The 20,292-nt window shown below is 45.3% G+C and overlaps 1 protein-coding gene across 2 annotated transcripts in view; it reads left to right on the top strand.

Annotated features, from left to right (window-relative positions):
- bmpr1bb (bone morphogenetic protein receptor, type IBb) overlaps positions 1–20,292 on the top strand; it is a 111,448-nt gene that overhangs the window by 13,323 nt on the left and 77,833 nt on the right. The window lies entirely within an intron of this gene.

Below are 20,292 nucleotides of genomic sequence, written 5' to 3'. Positions count from 1 at the left end.
TGAATTTTCTAAATTGTTTATTACTGTACGCTGAGTGTTTGATTGCCCTACACTAGTCTCTGATTGTGTGTGTGTAGCGAGCTCGGTGGCGGCTAGGTGGCCGTGCCGTTCCAGAGAAGTGACTAATTGACTAACCGCTGAGCACATGGATTAGGATGGACGAGAACCCACACTGCAGCTAATAGTCATCTCTGTGTACGTGGCAGAATCAGTCTGGAGTAGACACGGTAACAGAGGCCAATGGATGCTCTATGGATAGTCCTGCTCCACCTGCCAGTCCCAGGGCATGGGTGTTTGTGTGAGAGGCTGATTGTGGTATCACCACGGGGTCTAGTGTGTGTGTGTGTGTGTGTGTGTGTGTGTGTGTGTGTGTGTGTGTGTGTGTGTGTGAGACTGTGACATGGATCCCTCCGACTGAGTGAGAGAGGAATGTGGGATGGCACACTGTGCCTGCTTACCCCAACCTGGTCACCATGGTGACTGATTAAAAGGTGATGCGTGGAGCTGACAGGTTGACGGTAGCAGCTGAGCTACACTCTACAGGCGTGGAACTGACTCAACCTCACGTCACAGCTGACCTGTGGGCAGGTGAGACATAAGGGCCACGAGGGCCTGTTCCAGAATTGTCCCCCGTAGCTGATCTGAGGACTGTGAGTGTGAACAGAACAGAAAGTGTGAAGGCCGCACGTCATTGAGTGCGATCGTTCAATATAAAGTGTCTCTGACGTGACCTCTTATACAGTACCTTTTCTCTCCTTGATTTCCACACTGTGACAGAGAGTTGCTGCTGTGGACTTCAGTCAGCGTTACTTAACCACTAAGCAGTGAGACTTGGCGCTACAGGACCCGTCATAAACAACACAGTGTGGTGACAACACTGACACCGCTCCAACAGTGGGATCTGATCTGAAGCCAGTGACGAGTCCCCTCCACAGAGGACAATACCTGCTTGTGTTGGTGAGAGGCTGTGGAATGTAGACTCTAACACTGACCTCGTGTCCGGAAATAGGAGAGGATTGTAGTAGTGGAGCGCTGGTTTGGACGGAGAGTAACTCAAACCCGTTAAAGTATGTCAAGAATCTATGTGTTAAAGTTCCCACTGGATCTCTCTCTCTCTACGGCTGGATCCTGGCAAATAAGAGACAGCTGTGTCGGAGGGAGAAAGAAACTGAGAGGAGTCACATTGAGATTGATTGAATTGAGTGTGCATCCTCTATATGGAAAACATTACTGTATTGTACATGCACGCACACACAGGCGTACACACACACACACACCAAGCTCAGTCAGACATGTAGCAACCAGGATGTTGGTGTGTGTTGATATGCTGTAACTCAGTGGGTTATTAAAGCGGTGCATGGTATAACCGCTGAGAATTATTTGTGTAATTGTTTTATTTAACCTTTTTAACTTCTGATTACACCTGTTTTAAAGTGCAATTGGAGATCTAACAGGTGGCCCTGCTCATTTCTGTTGGTTTAAATGGTCTACTGACTTAGCTCTACTGACTTAGCTCTACTGACTTAGCTCTACTGACTTAGCTCTACTGACTTAGCTCTACTGACTTAGCTCTACTGACTCACCTCTACTGACTCGGCTCTACTGACTCGGCTCTACTGACTCGGCTCTATTGACTCGGCTCTACTGACTCGGCTCTACTGACTCGGCTCTACTGACTCAGCTCTACTGACTCGGCTCTACTGACTCGGCTCTACTGACTCGGCTCTACTGACTCGGCTCTATTGACTCGGCTCTATTGACTCGGCTCTACTGACTCGGCTCTACTGACTCGGCTCTACTGACTCGGCTCTACTGACTCGGCTCTATTGACTCGGCTCTACTGACTCGGCTCTACTGACTCGGCTCTACCGACTCGGCTCTACCGACTCGGCTCTACCGACTCGGCTCTACCGACTCGGCTCTATTGACTCGGCTCTACTGACTCGGCTCTACTGACTCGGCTCTACTGACTCGGCTCTATTGACTCGGCTCTACTGACTCGGCTCTACTGACTCGGCTCTACTGACTCGGCTCTACTGACTCGGCTCTACTCGTGTCTCTTTTTTCTGCGTGTTTCGTTTGTTTTTCCCACGTTATATTATTTTCTTGAATACTGCATCGTTGGGAAAGAGCTCACAATTAAGCATTTCACTGTACTGTTTACACCTGCTGTATCCTGTGCATGTGACAAACATTGAAACTTGAAACTAATACTGTACCGTTATTGAATTGTAACTACACTGGCATGCGGCTTTCGTAACGTTCCTTAAGCTTTGCATCCTGTTTTAAGACCTGACTCTCCTTTAGAACACCCCAAACCCTCCCAACCCCATAACCACATACATAAACACACCAAGAGATTTAAATGCCCCACATTTCTTCAAATGTGTACTGTGAGGGTTTTTAGTTCCAATTGATTTCGCCACTCTGAAAACACATCCATCACAGATTATGTTGAATGTCCTTTGAAGAACCAATACCGACTGAGCGACTTTGTTCTAAATTCCCTGGCTACGTCTTGGAGTGTAGTTACAACGAATCCCCACGTTCGTCCGCTAACTGCTTTTGACAGCAAGTGCCATTCTGACTGCAAGGAGAGATGGGGAAACAGATGAAATCTATTTCTCTCCTGCTCACGTTGTTCGCCTGCCAAACCCCTCGGTTTTCGATGACAGATTCAAATGGATTTCGCGTGTGCTTTTTACATACATACAGGGCAGAGGGCGATCTGAGCCGTACCTGGACTGGCCACGGTTGTCTGCATGGAAATGTGATGACATCAAAGCTTTGCATGCCGAGCCCTAGGCCTCTACCCCCTCTACTGTGCTGTAGGCCACCCAGAGAGGAGAGGGCACAGGGCCGCCTTTGCATAGATGCTATCCGGGGTCCACCCTCTCTCTTATCCGCGGCTGCTCTGAGTAATCTCTTAATTACAGCTTAAATAACATCCTGGTGAAAAACAATAAAGAATGAAACAGACACAGACCGATGAAGCTAATGGATGTTATTTAGAAATGGTAAAATCCCCTAAAAACAATGTGTAACAGACACCTGATAGAGATTGACTGTATGGATGCATATATAGATTAGATCATCTGTGGTGTGTTTTGTTGAGATGTGAGTGTGTGACAAGTGGAGTGTGTGTGTGCAGTCAGGTGTTCTGGTGGCGTGCAGTGCCACATTCCACTTCACTCTGGACTGTCAACAATGGCTCACAGCTAGCACCGCACTCTATTTGGAACGGGGATGGAAAATGTGCAGCCAGGCAGCTTCCCTTTCGATCAGCCAATTTGAGTATAAATAGGGGAGGGACACATGGGAACACAAACGCACACCAACAAACAAACACACACAGGTTGCACGGGCAGCACTGTGGTAGAATGCCTGGCAGGTTTTTAGCTCACATCGCTGGATTAGAGAGCCAGCCAAAATAGATGACGTCGGCCTCGTTCCGTCAACGTCCCCATATCATCCTCACTCACTGTCAAACCCAGGACACTCTCCTAATAGAATTTTCTGGGGTATCGAATGTTTCAGCATCTGACTAATTCACCTGTACTGTAGTTTGTCTCTGTGCAGCTGTTGGTCCTGTCTGTGAGCCGGACTCTCTGCCTATAATTTTCCTCTGAGGACAGATAGTCATTAAAAAGCTTTTAAAAGTCACACTAGTTTTTGTTGACGATTGAATAGGGTCATGTGGCCGGCTAGCTGCCGTCCCCAGAGAGACTGATCTTCCTGGGAGTGACAGTGGTGGTGGGGAAGCTTGCCCCAACAGACCGGCTCGTGGTGACATGGCTATTTCTCTGGAGCTCCTTGTCTTTTTGAGCCTCATTGACCGTGGAGGCTCTCTCCTACATGTCTATTTTCGGTCTCTCTCATTCTGTCACGACTTCCGCCGAGGTTGGTGCCTCTCCTTGTTCGGGCGGCGGTCGACGTCACCGGCTTTCTAGCTGCCACCGATCTACGTTTCTTTTTCTATGTTGTTCTGTCTTGATTGTACACACCTGGTTCCCATTACGTTATAATTTATTCCCTATTTAACCCTCTGGTTCCCACATGGTTTTGTGCGTGTTTGTTCTAGGTTTAGTGTTCAAGACTTCTGTGAGCTGGTGTGTGTTTTTCCCTGCGTGGAAATCATTGTTGTTTCTTTTCGAGTAAAGTACGTATTTTACTCAGTTCTGTGTCTTGCGCCTGACTCCGTCCTAACCGCTGCACACTGACACTTGACACATTCTCGCCTCTCTCTATAATTATCTCTCTTTTTCTCTCTAGTTCTCGCTCTCTCTCCCTCTCTCTCTCCCTCTCTCTCTCCCTCTCTCTCTGTGTGGCTTCACAGACATTTATAAAAATAACAGAATAATCCCTAGTCATATTCCTGGAACAGAGATCAGCCTGAACGGATCAACGAAAGAGCAATGCTTCTCCGTTTCTCTCTTTCTTTCGTGTCTCATTCACCCCTTCTCATATTCTACCATGTTTCTACTAATCCTCTGTCCAGCTGTAACAGTGTGCCTTCTCTCTCTCTCTCTCTCTCTCTCTCTCTCTCTCTCTCTCTCTCTCTCTCTCTCTCTCTCTCTCTCTCTCTCTCTCTCTCTCTCTCTCTCTCTCTCTCTCTCTCTCTCTCTCTCTCTCTCTCTCTCTCTCTCTCTCTCTCTGACTGCTGGAATGAGTCTGGCTTCTCTGATGAGTCTTGAGTGCCTAGGTAGAGTATAGAAGGTATCAGGTTACATATGGAGAGTAGCAGTTATTCTGCAACAGACTGGACTGTTATTACAGGTGTGCCAGGCGTAGATACAGCTGTTTATTACTCAGACGTGGCTACATATAATACCATGTATGTCTACAGATTGCTCTAACTACACTGAACAAAAATATCAACGCAGCAGGTAAAGTGTTTTTCCAATGTTTCATGAGCTGAAAGAAAATATTATTTCTCAACTTTTGTGCACACATTTGTTTACATCCCTTTTAGTGAGCATTTCTGCTTTGCCAATATAATCCATCCACCTGACAGGTGTGGCATATCAAGAAGCTGATTAAATAGCATGATCATTATACAGGTGCATCTTGTGCTGGGAACATTAAAAGGCCACTCTAAAATGTGCTGGTTTGTCACACAACACAATGCCACAGATGTTTTAAGTTTTGAGAGAGTGTGAAATTGGCATGCTGACTGCAGGAATGTCCACCAGAGCGGTTGCCAGATAATTTAATGTTCATTTCTCTACCATAAGCCTCCTCCAACGTCATTTTAGTGAATTTGGCAGTACGTCCATCTGGCCTCACAACCATAGATCATATGTAATCACGCCAGCCCAGGACCTCCACATTTGGTGCGGAATCGTCTTGAGACCAGCCACCCAGACAGCTGATGAAACTGAGAAGTATTTCTGTCTGTAGTAAAGCCTTTTTGTGTGGGAAAACTCATTCTGATTGCCTGGGCCTTCCCAGTGGGTGGTCCTGGCTTCCAAGTGGGTGGGCCTATGCCCTCCCAGGCTCACCCATGGCTGTGCCCCTGCCCAGTAATGTGAAATCCATCGATTAGGGCCTAATTTCTTTATTGCAATTGACTGATTTATTTCCTCAACTGTAACTTAGTAAAATCGGTAATTGTTGCATTTTGCGTTTTATATTTTTGTTCATTATAAGTAAGTTGTAATAGTCATGTCTCTGTTATGGTCACCTGTTCAAGTATTATCATTACCACACAGTGTTATCTTTACACCATTACCACACAGTGTTATCATTACAGCATTACCACATCGTGTTATCATTACACCATTACCACACCGTGTTATCATTACAGCATTACCACACAGTGTTATCATTAGCACATTACTGACCAGTGTTATCATTACAGCATTACCACCCAGTGTTATCATTACAGCATTACCACACCGTGTTATCATTACACCATTACCACACCGTGTTATCGTTACAGCATTACCACACAGTGTTATCATTACAGCATTACCACATCGTGTTATCATTACACCATTACCACACCGTGTTATCATTACAGCATTACCACACAGTGTTATCATTAGCACATTACTGACCAGTGTTATCATTACAGCATTACCACCCAGTGTTATCATTACAGCATTACCACACCGTGTTATCATTACACCATTACCACACCGTGTTATCGTTACAGCATTACCACACAGTGTTATCATTACAGCATTACCACATCGTGTTATCATTACACCATTACCACACCGTGTTATCATTACAGCATTACCACACCGTGTTATCATTAGCGCATTACTGACCAGTGTTATCATTACAGCATTACCACACCGTGTTATCATTACACCATTACCACACCGTGTTATCATTACAGCATTACCACACCGTGTTATCATTAGCGCATTACTGACCAGTGTTATCATTACAGCATTACCACCCAGTGTTATCATTACAGCATTACCACACCGTGTTATCATTACACCATTACCACACCGTGTTATCATTACAGCATTACCACACAGTGTTATCATTAGCACATTACTGCACAGTGTTATCATTACCACATTACCATCTCAGCAGCCAGCCTAGTCTCTTCACAACAGCTGAACAGAACAGTCCAGCACCAATACCGTATCTGTTCAGAGAACGTAAAACACTAATCTGGGAATGTAACTTTTTGCTGCGTTTCTATAAACCAAGGAGGCTGGGCTGTGAGGAAGGGGGAGTGTGTGAACAGCTGCTCTACTCCACTCCTCTCCCCTCTTCTCTTCTCTCCCCTCTCCCTCCACCTGTGTTCTGTGGCTCCGGCTGCAGAGCTGTGCTGCTGCAGTAGAGTACAGTAGTACCCTTGTACTTTCCTTAAAGATCAACTTCAATTAATGAGCGCCTCAGTGCTGGGCCTAGGGAGTCTCGCTGGCAGGAAATTGGAGGATAAGCTGCTTTTGTTTCACAGGGCCAATATTTTGTGGCTTTGTTGGTTTCCTCATTCTCATTTGAGCTGTACACTTGAAAGAACATTCGCGCGCACACACACACACACACACACACACACACACACACACACACACACACACTTTAAATACTTAATTTGAATCCACAAATCACATTACATCATAAAGGATTCAAACAATTTAAATGTTGTTGATGCATGGACACATAAGGACACAAAACCACCTCCTCCACACAGCTAGGCTGCCCATAATGCCTTATACAGAGCAGTACCTAGACCAGTGGTCATGATCGACTGGTTGATCTCCAAGGCATTCCTAGTCAATCACCAAATATTTCTGTAAAGAAAAACAACGATAAACCTTGCATTCATACTTTTTTAATTTGTTTCGTGCTGTTGACGATAGGTGCAATAGATTCAGCAGCCCTAGCACACCGGGAAGGCAGTGTGTTCACAGTTTTAACGATTTCATGTGTCTGAAGGTAGAACTCTGCCTACCCAGCAAGCCCAGAGAGCAAATCAAGGGCAACTATAGGCCTACCGCTGGCCAATCAAATTGCACAGTTTCCTCGAGCTATAGACTGTAAAAAGAAACCTTGAACGCACAGCAAAGTTGGTTGTGAGAATTCTAAACTTTGAAGACCATGACTAGAGAGAGACTCAAAGAATACAGCCCCGCTGTTCTGATATTTTTCGTAGCTGTCTATTTACCACCACAAACCAATGCTGGCACTAAGACGCACTCAACGAGCTGTATAAGGCCATAAGTAAACACAAACATGCGCATCCAGAGGCGGCGCTCCTAGTGGCCAGAACTTTAATGCAGGGAAACTTAAATCCGTTTTAACTAACTTCTACCAGCATGTTGCATGTGCAACCAGAGGAGGAAAAAAAAACTCTAGACCACCTTTACTCCACACACAGAGACGCATGCAAAGCTCTCCCTCGCCCTCCATTTTACAAATCTGTCCATAATTCTATCCTCCTAATTCCTGCTTACAAGCAAAAACTAAAGCAGGAAGTACCAGTGACTCGCTCAATACGGAAGTGGTCAGATGACGCAGATGCTAAGCTACAGGACTGTTTTGCTAGCACAGACTGAAATATGGCATTGAGGTGTACACCACATCAGCCACCAGCTTCATCAATAAGTGCATCGATGACGTCGTCCCCACAGTGACTGTACGTACATACCCCTACCAGAAGCCATAGATTACAGGCAACATCAACATCTAAAGGGTAGAGCTGCCACTTTCAAGGAGCGGGACTCTAACCCGGACGCTTATAAGAAATCCCGTTACGCACCACGACGAACCATCAAACGGACAGTGTCAATACAGGCCTAAGATTGAATCCTACTACACCGTCTCTGACACTCATCGGATGTGGCAGCGCTTGCAAACTATTACCTACTACAAAGGGAAGCCCAGCCGCGAGCTGCCCAGTGACACGAGCCTACCAGACAAGTTAAATTACTTCTATGCGCACTGTGAAACAAGCAACACTGAAGCATTCATGAGAGCATTAGCTGTTCGGGACAACTGTGTGACCACACTCTCCATAGCCAATGTGAGTAAGACCTTTAAACAGGTCAACATTCACAAGGCCGCGGGCCAGACAGATTACCAGGACGTGTACTCCGAGCATGCGCTGACCAACTGGAAAGTGTCTTGACTGACATTTTCAACCTCTCCCTGACCCAGTCTGTAATACAAACATGTTTCAAGCAGACCACCATAGTCCCTGTATCCAAAAAACCAATGTAGCCTGCCTAAATGACTACTGACCCGTAGCACTCACATCTGTAACCATGAAGTGCTTTGAAAGGCTGGTCATGGCTCACATCAACACCATCATCCCAGAAACCCTAGACCCACTCCAATTTGCATACCGCCCCAACAGATTTACAGATGACGCAATCTCTATTGGACTCCACACTGCCCTTTCCCACCTGGACATAAGGAACACCTATGTGAGAATACTATTAATTGACTACAGCTCAGCGTTCAACATCATAGTGCCTTCAAAGCTCATCAATAAGCTAAGGACCCTGGGACTAAACACCTCCATCTGCCACTGGATCCTGGACTTCCTGACAGGCCACCCCCAGGTGGTAAGGTTAGGCAATAACACATCCGCCACGTTCATCCTCAACCCTGGGGCCCTACAGGGGTGCGTGCTTTATCCCCTCCTGTACTCCCTGTTCACCCATGACTGCGTGGCCAAGCACGACTCCAACACCATCATTTAAGTTTGCCGATGACACAACGTGGTAGGCCTGATCACTGACAACAACTAGACCGCCTACAGGGAGGAGGTCGAAGACCTGGCAGTGTGGTGCCAGAACAACAACCTCTCCCTCAACGTGATCAAGACAAAGGAGATGATTGTGGACTACAGGAAAAGGAGGATTGAGCATGTCCCCGTTCTCATCAACGGGGCTGTAGTGGAGCAGGTTGAGAGCTTCAAGTTCCTTGGTGTCCCAATCACCAACAAACTATCATGGTCCAAACACACCAAGACAGCTGTGAAGAGGGCACGACAATGCCTATTCCTCCTCAACAGACTGAAAATATTTGGCATGGGTCCTCAGATCCTCAAAGTTATACAGCTGCACCATCGAGAGCATTCTGACTGGTTGCATCACTGGCTGGTATGGCAACTGCTCGGCCTCCAACCGCAAGGCGCTACAGAGGGTAGTGTGAACGGCCAAGCTTCCTGCCATCCAGGACCTCTATACCAGGCGGTGTCAGAGGAAGGCCCTAAAAATTGCCAAAAACTCCAGCCACCCTAGTCAGACTGTTCTCTCTGGTACCTCACGGCAAACGGTATTGGAGCGCCAAGTCTAGGTCCCAGAGGTTTCTTAACAGCTTCTACCCCCAAGCCATAAGACTGCTGCACAGCTAATCAAATGGCAACACAGACTATTGACATTGACACACCCTTTTTTACGCTGCTGCTGCTCTCTGTTTATTATCGATGCAGTCACTTTACCACTACCTACATGTACATTCTGTATTACCTCAATTACCTCGACTAACCTGTACCCACTCACATTGACTCTACCGGTACCCCCTGTATATAGCCTTGTTATTGTTATTTCATTTATTTAGTTTTTACTTTAGTTTATTTATTAAATATTTTATAAAACTCTTATTTTTCTTAAAACTGCATTGTTGGTTAAGGGCTTGTAAGTAAGCATTTCACTGTAAGGCCTACACCTGTTGTATTCGGCACATATGACAAATAACATTTGATTTGAAATGATCTATTACCAGTGGGATCATAAACCAATAAATAATAACATATACAGTTGAAGTCGGATGTTTACATACACCTTGGCCAATTACATTTAAACTCAGTTTTTCATAATTCCTGACATTTAATCCTAGTAAAAAATTCCCTGTCTTAGGTCAGTTAGGATCACCACTTTATTTTAAGAATGTAAAATGACAGAATAATAGTAGAGAGAATGATTTATTTCAGCTTTTATTTCTTTCATCACATTCCCAGTGGGTCAGAAGTTTACATACACACCAATTAGTATTTGGTAGCATTGCCTTTAAATTGTTTAACTTGGGTCAAACGTTTTGGGTAGCCTTCCACAAGCTTCCCACAAAAAATTGGGTGAATTTTGGCTCATTCCTCCTGACAGAGCTGGTGTAACTGAGTCAGGTATGTAGGACTCCTTGCTCACACACGCTTTTTCAGTTCTGTCCCCACATTTTCTATAGGATTGAGGTCAGGGCTTTGTGATGGCCACTCCAATACCTTGACTTTGTTGTCCTTAAGCCATTTTGCCACAACTTTGGAAGTATGCTTGGGGTCATTGTCAATTTGGAAGACCCATTTGCGACCAAGCTTTACCTTCCTGACTGATGTCTTGAGATGTTGCTTCAATATATCCACATAACTTTCTTTCCTCGTGATGCCATCTATTTTGTGAAGTGCACCAGTCCTCCTGCAGCAAAGCAGCCCCACAACATGATGCTGCCACCCCGCCGTGCTTCACGGTTGGGATGGTGTTCTTCGGCTTGCAAGCCTCCCCCTTTTTCCTCCAAACATAATGATGGTCATTATGGCCAAACAGTTCTATTTTTGTTTCATCAAACCAGAGGACATTTCTTCAAAAAGTATGATCTTTGTCCCCATGTGCAGTTGCAAACCGTAGTCTGGCTTTTTTATGGCCGTTTTTGAGCAGTGGCTTCTTCCTTGCTGAGAGGCCTTTCGGGTTATGTGGATATAGGACTTGTTTTACTGTGGATATAGATACTTTTGTGCCTATTTCCTTCCTTGTGCCTATTTCCTTCCTTCTTCACAAAGTCCTTTGCTGTTGTTCTGGGATTGATTTGCACTTTTCGCACCAAAGTACGTTAATCTCTAGGAGACAGAACGCGTCTCCTTCCTGAGTGGTGTGACGGCTGCATCGTCCCATGGTGTTTATACTTGCGTACTATTGTTTGTACAGATGAACGTGGTCCCTTCAGGCGTTTGGAAATTGCTTCCAAGGATGAACCAGACTTGTGGAGGTCCACAATTTTTTTCTGAGGTCTTGGCTGATTTCTTTTGATTTTCCCATGATGTCAAGCAAAGAGGCACTGAGTTTGAAGGTAGGCCTTGAAATACATCCAAAGGTACACCTATTAACTCAAATTATGTCAATTAACCTATCAGAAGCTTCTAAAGCCATGACATTTTCTGGAATTTTCCAAGCTGTTTAAAGGCACAGTCAACTTAGTGTTAGTAACCTTCTGACCCACTGGAATTGTGATACAGTGAATTAATAATGAAATAATCTGTCTGTAAACAATTGCTGGAAAAATTACTTGTGTCATGGACAAAGTAGATGTCCTAACCAACTTGCCAAAACTATAGTTTGTTAACATGAAATTTGTGGAGTGGTTGAAAAACAAGTTTTAATGACTCCAACCTAAGTGTATGTAAACTTCCGACTTCAACTGTATATATTTCAAAATTGTCTGGGAAGAGCAACATTGGCACGGCAATTCAAGCATAACCAATATGCAGTGATAATGTATTGGGCCTATAGCCTACTGAAAAAACCTCATTGCTACAGCACTGTTTTTCATTGATTTATGTTGCGAAGGCTTACGTTTTTAGGTCATGTTTTGTGGCAGATCTCAGCTTTCATTTTGACTCCGAAAGTGATCTTGACTCAGAAAAGGTTGGTGACCACTGACCTAGCCAGTTGTTTTGCTCTACTCTTAGGCAGGCCTGCAATCTGAAGGCCACGTACCATAAGTGTCACGACTTCCGCCGAGGAAGGTGGATCGCCTTGTTCGGCAGCGTCCGGTGGTCAACGTCACCGGTCTTCTAGCCATCGCTGATCCACCTTTCATTTTCCATTTGGTTTGTTTTGTCTTGTTTTCCCGCACACCTGGTTTGCATTCCCTCATTACTCGTCTTGCATATAACCCTCTGTGTCCCCCCATGTCTGTGTGTGGAATTGTTATGTGTAAATGTATGTGTACTCCAGGCTGGTTTGCGCCGGGTTATTGCAACCCGTGTGTGGTTAGTTTTCTGAGTGCCATGTTTTGTTCGCCTCAATAAAGGGCTCCGTTTGCTACGCATTTATGCTCTCCTGCGCCTGACTTCCCTGCAGCCAGTTACGCACTCCAATACAGAAAGCCTATGTACGTGGCCCAGACTGCCAAATATCAATATAAATTTTATCTGTATCCCAGAGTGTCCAAGCGGTATGCAAAAAAAAGGTATTTAAGGAGCTTGTCAGAAAAGGCCTGCTCCATGTATCATTTGAATTAGTAGCCCACTTCCAAAATCTGGGCTAATTGTGGCTGCATGCATGCGCTTTCTCATCCTGCAGTTACAGATAACAACAACTCCATTCAGAATATGAAGTAGCAGCCTACCTGTTGGCTATTGATGGTTGTAACATATCCTTCCCCTCTTAACGTTTAATTCCGTCATTCTAAAGTCAGTTAAGATGACACAGACCCGAGACCTGTGATAATCATATCAGATCCGACCCAGACCCGTGACATGATTTAGAATTCTGGAACTACACCTGCTCTGGACCCGAATTGGGTCTTAGGTATTCGGGTACAGGTGGACCCGTGAAGATCTCTACTTCCTCCCTCAGTAAGTCCAGAACGAGGGAGGCTCTGGCTAGCTCTAACTGTCACACCGTCACTGTTGAGCATGTTCAGCAGGTGAGTCGGTCTGGTAGCGCTGTATAGCCACTCAACATTCGGGACACCTAAACCCCCCTCTGTTCAGCTCAGGAAGATAAGGTCACGTCTGGTGTGTTTTTAAGCATAGCCACTTTCTCACTACTTGACATTTTTTGTTATTAATTCCCCTCCTAACCTTCTGTGGGATATGCACATTGGCAAACAGATGTTGAATCTTTGCTAGCGCCACCTCTCTCACAGCGTCTAGCTTCATGACCACAGGCAGAGGGGGAATTCCAATCATATCAAGCCTGGTTGAATACTCATGGACAAGCTCCTCAACTTCCCCCTCACTCGCCAGCAACATTACATTTATGTCCAAGATAGCTGGATGTTTCGTGACGGTGTTTCGTGACGAGAGTACTCCCTGATTGATTGGTTTATTCATTAGTGTAAATGTTTGCGGCTTATCAGTCTTTCGTAGAACACCGCACATTTAGTGTCTTTGACTTCCTGACCATTTCAAAAAGTCACCTGTGCGAGAGAGCATGTCTTTGATAACCCGCTCCTGTCTGGAGGAGATCTGAGCGTCGTGACCCCTGTACTGGGTTCAGGGGCACACTGGCAAAGCCATTTCAGCCACTGGTTGATGGCTAGGATGAAGTTACCAGCGCTCCATGGGCAACCTGTTTTTATGCCAACCCTGAGTGGCTTAAAACACACACACACATACAGTACACACACACACACAAGCACACAGTATTGCCTTTTAGATATGTCTGTACTCTCTGTGATGTTTCTTCCCCCTCAGGGGGTGTTGAAGTAACTGGGGTCTCAGTGTGACAGTGCACAGGATGGTGGGTGTTCTTTTGTCTTTGAGGCTTGTGTTTGTTTTACTTTTTAAACACACTCCCAAATGAAGCAGTAAATGAGCTGGGCTGGACAGCTCCCTGGTACCAGGTCTGAAAGTGAGGAGGAGAGGAGAGTGGGCCGGGCCTGAGGTCCCCAGAAAAGCCTAAAATGTGAAAATGAGTGGAACTCCCAGGGTTTTCAAAACAAGCCCAGAGATTTCATTACACATACCTGGACAACTGAGGGCATGGAAAAAAACACTCCTCACATATGCATGCACACACGCATACACTCGAACACACACACACACTACCGCACATATATGTGCACGCGCGCACACACTCCCCACACCCCTGAGCAGCAGCTGGGCTGCTCAGACTTTTAAAAACCGAAAAATAATAACAATCATGTTAACTAAATACACCAGTGAACTCCCCCCCTCCCTCTGCCTCTCCCTCTCTCTCCCCCTCTCCCTCTGCTTCTGCCTCTCCCTCTGCTTCTGCCTCTCCCACTCTCTCTCCTCCTCTCCCTCTGCCTTTCTCTCGCTCTCCCTCTGCCTTTCTCTCGCTCTTTCTCCTCTTTCTCTCTCTTTCTTCTCTCTTTCTTCTCTCTCTCTCTTTCTCTCCCTTTCTCTCTCTCTCTCTCTCTCTCTCTCTCTCTCTCTCTCTCTCTCTCTCTCTCTCTCTCTCTCTCTCTCTCTCTCTCTCTCTCTCTCCCTTTCGCTCTCTCTCTCTCCCTTTCTCCCTCCCTCTCTCTCAGCATCAGAAAAGTGCAGCGCACTACATCAATATGGTCATCAATCATAGGCTGTGCGTTGTCAGTCACTGCTGACAGGGCTGGAGTGTGGGTGGTGGAGAGGGGGAGCACTGTGCTGCCTAACACTCTGTAGGCTGGGTGTGGGTGGTGAAGAGGGGGAGCACTGTGCTGCCTAACACTCTGTAGGCTGGGTGTGGGTGGTGAAGAGGGGGAGCACTGTGCTGCCTAACACTCTGTAGGCTGGGTGTGGGTGGTGGAGAGGGGGAGCACTGTGCTGCCTAACACTCTGTAGGCTGGGTGTGGGTGGTGAAGAGGGGGAGCACTGTGCTGCCTAACACTCTGTAGGCTGGGTGTGGGTGGTGGAGAGGGGGAGCACTGTGCTGCCTAACACTCTGTAGGCTGGGGTGTGGGTGGTGGAGAGGGGGAGCGCTGTGCTGCCTAACACTCTGTAGGCTGGGGTGTGGGTGGTGGAGAGGGGGAGCGCTGTGCTGCCTAACACTCTGTAGGCTGGGTGTGTGGGCATTGGGCGGTGGTGTTATTCTAGGCTACACTAGTGAGGTTGGAACCTTTAGGCATGGTTCCATCATGTTTTGGGTGGGGGCTGCTGGACTATTGGATGACCGCTGGGTCGGATGACCATGGTTCTCTTCAGGTCCAAACCCAAAGATGGACTGAAGCAGCTTTTTTACAACCTTAGGGAGTTAGCGTTATTTCTAATAAGGGTTACATGGAGAAAATTAGACCTCATTGAAATGAAAATGGATGGCCCTCCCTTCAGCAAAATATATTTGACCTAAACCCTCCCTGAACGCTTGAAGAAAAACTGACCCTCCCCTATACCCAAAACAATAATTAAAACAAAGTGGATAGCAGAGAACATGTCTACTGTTTACCCTCACTTCTTGGACAGAGCCTTAGATATGTAGTTTTAGAAAACTGTTCTTCGTCCTCTAAGCATTACATGGCAACGCAGGAATTTTGATAGCGCACAGGCTGCAGGCTGCAGGCCAGAAGGTTGTGGGTTCGCAGACCACCATGGACAAGAGTAGGGGTGGAAAGATCTCCGTTAGAGTAAAATCATTGCATGAATCTATTATCATATTCGTAGAAAATGTCATGCAATTCTATGCCATTTAGACTTTTTAATAACACACAAATTACAGAATGGACAGAGAGAGAGAGATGAACACATAGGCCTGTTATATTTCTCCAACGCCATAATCAGTGTGTCTTGTTTGCAATGAAACTGTTGCTGTTTGCAAATAATTCAATCTGTGACATCATTAGGAATCTGAGCATGGTACTTTCAAAAGTTAGGCCTACCTTTCCACCCCAGACAGAGTAGGCCTACCAACGCAGAAAAATGTATGCTTTAATTGCTGGCTACTCTACGACCAAATTTGTCTACTTTGAAAATGATGTTGCGGGTGACAATGTATTGGTCGCGGGTGGCGGGTTTTTGGGCTGCTTCTAATTTGCACCGCGACCGCCATGACATTTCTGTAGCCTACCATGTGATACAATAAATATGTTGAAATGACGATATCACTGAAGTCATTGCAAATCGATTTGTGCCACTTGTGTAGCCTACCTGGAGCTGGCAAATGGATAAATAGCTTATAACTTCAGTTTGTTGTTGTAGCCTTGTGTTATTATGCAATGATTAATGGCCATGTTTAGTTAATTAAATTGGAAGTTATCAATTGTGATCATGGTCACAGCTCTATCGCACATGTATCGTTCTCCACATTTAATGTCAGTTTCATTGTGGACTTTTCACGGAAGTTAGATGTTGGCCTATCAGAGGCTATAGGCTACCTGCATCTAGCTCAACAAACCATGGCAAAATTGAATTGCAATTATAAACCCAGATTTTAGTCAGTGTCACGCCCTGACCTTAGAGAGACGTTTTATTTCCTCTAGTTTGGTTAGGTCAGGGTGTGATGTGGGGTGGGCAATCTCGTTTTTTTTTATTTCTTTGTGTTTGGCCGAGTATGGTTCCTAATCAGAGGCAGCTGTCTATCGTTGTCTCTGATTGGGAATCATACTTAGGCAGCCCTTTTTCCCACCTTCTGTTGTGGGATCTTGTTTTTGTACAGCTCTGTGTAAGCCTGCAGAATGTAACGTTCGTTTTCGTTATTTTGTTCAGTGTTCTGAGTTAAATAAAAGTAAACATGAGCACTTACCACACTGCACCTTGGTCTCCTCCTTACGACGATCGTTACGGTCAGTAGCCTATGGCTATTGAAATGACAAGTCAATCTCGCAAATAGGCCATTTATAACGGTTTGAAGTCTTGACATCTGGTACATAATAACAGCACAACTGCCAGAAAATAGCCAAACATTCATTTTTGGAAGTTCATCCAAGTGTTTCTTGCACAGAGCTTTAAAGAGTGCATGGTGGGTGGAGGAACTGACCGACAAGTCTATGCATATAGCAGCCTATAGCCTAATATAGTCTGTCAAACAGGTAGGCCTACCTCATAATAGGCTCCAACACAAAGCCGTCTTGTTGTTAGTGTAACAGTGTAGGTTCCATCCCTCTCTTCGTCCCAACCTGGGCTCGAACCAGGGACCCTTGCACACATCAACAACTGACACCCACGAAGCATCGTTACCCATCGCGCCACTTGCAACGCAAGGGGAAACCCTACTTCAAGTCTCAGAGCGAGTGACGTCACTGATTGAAATGCTATTAGCGCGCACCACCGCTAACTAACTAGCCATTTCACATCGGTTACATTAGCAAAGTCTAATTAAAATGAATACCGTTGAAATGTATTATGGCTACTGGAATTTGCCTAATTTCATCACTATGAGCAGTCCATTTCCGATTAATTGTTCCGCGGCTGCTGCATCAAGTTTCAGCACCACAATGTGTTACTCGAATCTGGATTATTGTGAAGTCAATTACTCTGATAAATAGGCCTACACCATGGACAAGTTGCATACAGTGCATTCGGAAAGTATTCAGACCCCTTCCCTTTTTCCATATTTTGTTACGTTATTCTAAAAGTAATGAAATATTTTTGTTTACTCATCAATCTACACACAATACCCTATAATGACAAAGTGAAAACAGGTTTTTCTAAATGTTTGCTAATTTATTAATAAAAAAACAGAAATAACTTATTTACATAAGTATTCAGACCCTTTGGTATGAGACTCGAAATTGAGCTCAGGTGCATCCTGTTTACATTGATCATCCTTGAGATGTTTCTACATCTTGACATTTCTAAAAACCCGGTTTTTGCTTTATCATTATGGGGTATTGTGTGTAAATTGATGGGGGGGGGGGGGATTTAATCCATTAGAATAAGGCTGTAACTGAACAAAATGTGGTCTGTATGCTTTTTCCGAATGCACTGTACTGTTTTTTTTTAATAAAATCTATTATAGTAGTAGCAAGCTATCAAAGTTGACCTCCGGTCCTCATCTATGTGCTCTCCTTCTCAAACTGAACAGAGGCTATACTCTAGTCCACGTGCAAGATTAGGCCTAATCAAAAATGATTTCCAGAAGAGGCCTTTGACTCTCCTCCTGAACTGCCACTGTAAGCCTACACAGCACAGCCATTGGTTAGGCAGCACACACAACGTTTTGGATCAGCAAGAGCAGAGCAGGCTGGGGATCAGCGTTGGAATATCCATTGGTTAGACAGCACACACAACGTTTTGATCAGAAAGAGCAGAGCAGGCTGGGGATCAGTGTTGGAATATCCATTGGTTAGACAGCACACACAACGTTTTGATCAGAAAGAGCAGAGCAGGTTGGGGATCAGCGTTGGAATATCCATTGGTTAGACAGCACACACAACGTTTTGATCAGAAAGAGCAGAGCAGGCTGGGGATCAGTGTTGGAATATCCATTGGTTAGACAGCACACACAACGTTTTGATCAGAAAGAGCAGAGCAGGCTGGGGATCAGCGTTGAAATATCCATTGGTTAGGCAGCACACACAACGTTTTGATCAGAAAGAGCAGAGCAGGCTGGGGATCAGTGTTGGAATATCCATTGGTTAGACAGCACACACAACGTTTTGATCAGAAAGAGCAGAGCAGGCTGGGGATCAGCATTGGAATATCCACTGCAGTGTGTAATGCAGCCCAGTTTTATTTACACCATCCCATCAGCTGTCTTAGAAATACAACTTTGCCATGACCATGCACTTCATAGCCTAAAGCCTATAGGATATGGATCATTTGATTGAGACCACACTAAATAGCCTATAGGCGCAATTGATATTGCGCTCAGCGGAGAATCAGGGATGAGGGGCAAATATCGATATACACTCAGCGGCCAGTTTATTAGGTACACCCATCTAGTACCGGTTTGGACCCCCCTTTGCCTCCAGAACAGCCTGAATTCTTCAGGGCATGTAAACGTTGCTCAATTGGTATCAAAGGACCTAACGTATGCCAGGAAAAAATTCCCCACACCATTAAGCCACCAGACTGTACCGATGACACCTGGCAGGATGGGCCATGGACTCATGCTGCTTACGCCAAATCCTGATTCTACCATCTGCATGAAGGAACAGGGTCTGGTGTTCGTCAGACCAGGTGATGTTTTTCTACTTCTCAATTGTCCAGTGTTGGTGATTACGTGCCCACTGGAGCCACTTCTTCTTGTTTTTAGCTGATAGAAGTGGAACCCGGTGTGGTCGTCTACTGCAATCGCCAATCCGTGACAAGGAACGACACTGTGCGTTCCAAGATGCCGTTCTGCACACCACTATTGTACAGCACTGTTATTTACCGGTTTGTGACCCGCCAGTTAACTTGCACAATTCTTGCCGTTCTCGTTCGACCTCTCATCAACGAGCTGTTTTCTTCCACAGGACTTCCGCTGACTGGATGTTTTTTGTTTGTGGCACCGTACTCAGGAAACCCTAGACACTGTTGTACGTGTAAAGTCCAGGAGGCCGGCCAGCCGTTTCTGAAATACTGATAACCAACGATCATACCGTGCTCAAAGTCGCTTAGGTCACTTGTTTTGCCCATTCTATCGTTCAAACGGCCACGTGACACACTGTCTGTTGGAGCAAACCATTTTTGTAAACGGGGTAGTGTACCTATGAACTGGCCTCTGAGTGTATAGCCTAATAAGCAACTCATTCTAAAACACTGAGAAATATTGAAATTTAATCAATTACAAATTACATGAACTAGATTTAAAAAACACTAAACCCTCCACTGGACTAGATTTAAAAAAACACTAAACCCTCCCCTGGACTAGATTTAAAAAACACTAAACCCTCCCCTGGACTAGATTTAAAAAACACTAAACCCTCCCCTGGACTAGATTTAAAAAAACACTAAACCCTCCCCTGGACTAGATTTAAAAAACACTAAACCCTCCCCTGGACTAGATTTTAAAAACACTAAACCCTCCCCTGGACTAGATTTTAAAAACACTAAACCCTCCCCTGGACTAGATTTTAAAAACACTAAACCCTCCCCTGGACTAAATTTAAAAAACACTAAACCCTCCCCTGGAGGAGGGACTGAAATTGAAAGAGTATGATCCTCCCCAATTTTCATCCAGGTACCCATTATGTAAATGTCAATCCATCCCTTAAAGCCCTGACTTTAGCCTTGTATTTAAA

The sequence above is a fragment of the Salmo trutta genome, chromosome 23 (genome assembly GCF_901001165.1).
Source record: "Salmo trutta chromosome 23, fSalTru1.1, whole genome shotgun sequence".
NCBI lineage: Eukaryota > Metazoa > Chordata > Actinopteri > Salmoniformes > Salmonidae > Salmo > Salmo trutta.
Note: the sequence above shows the minus strand (reverse complement) of the source record. Positions and strands in the feature narration are given on the sequence as shown.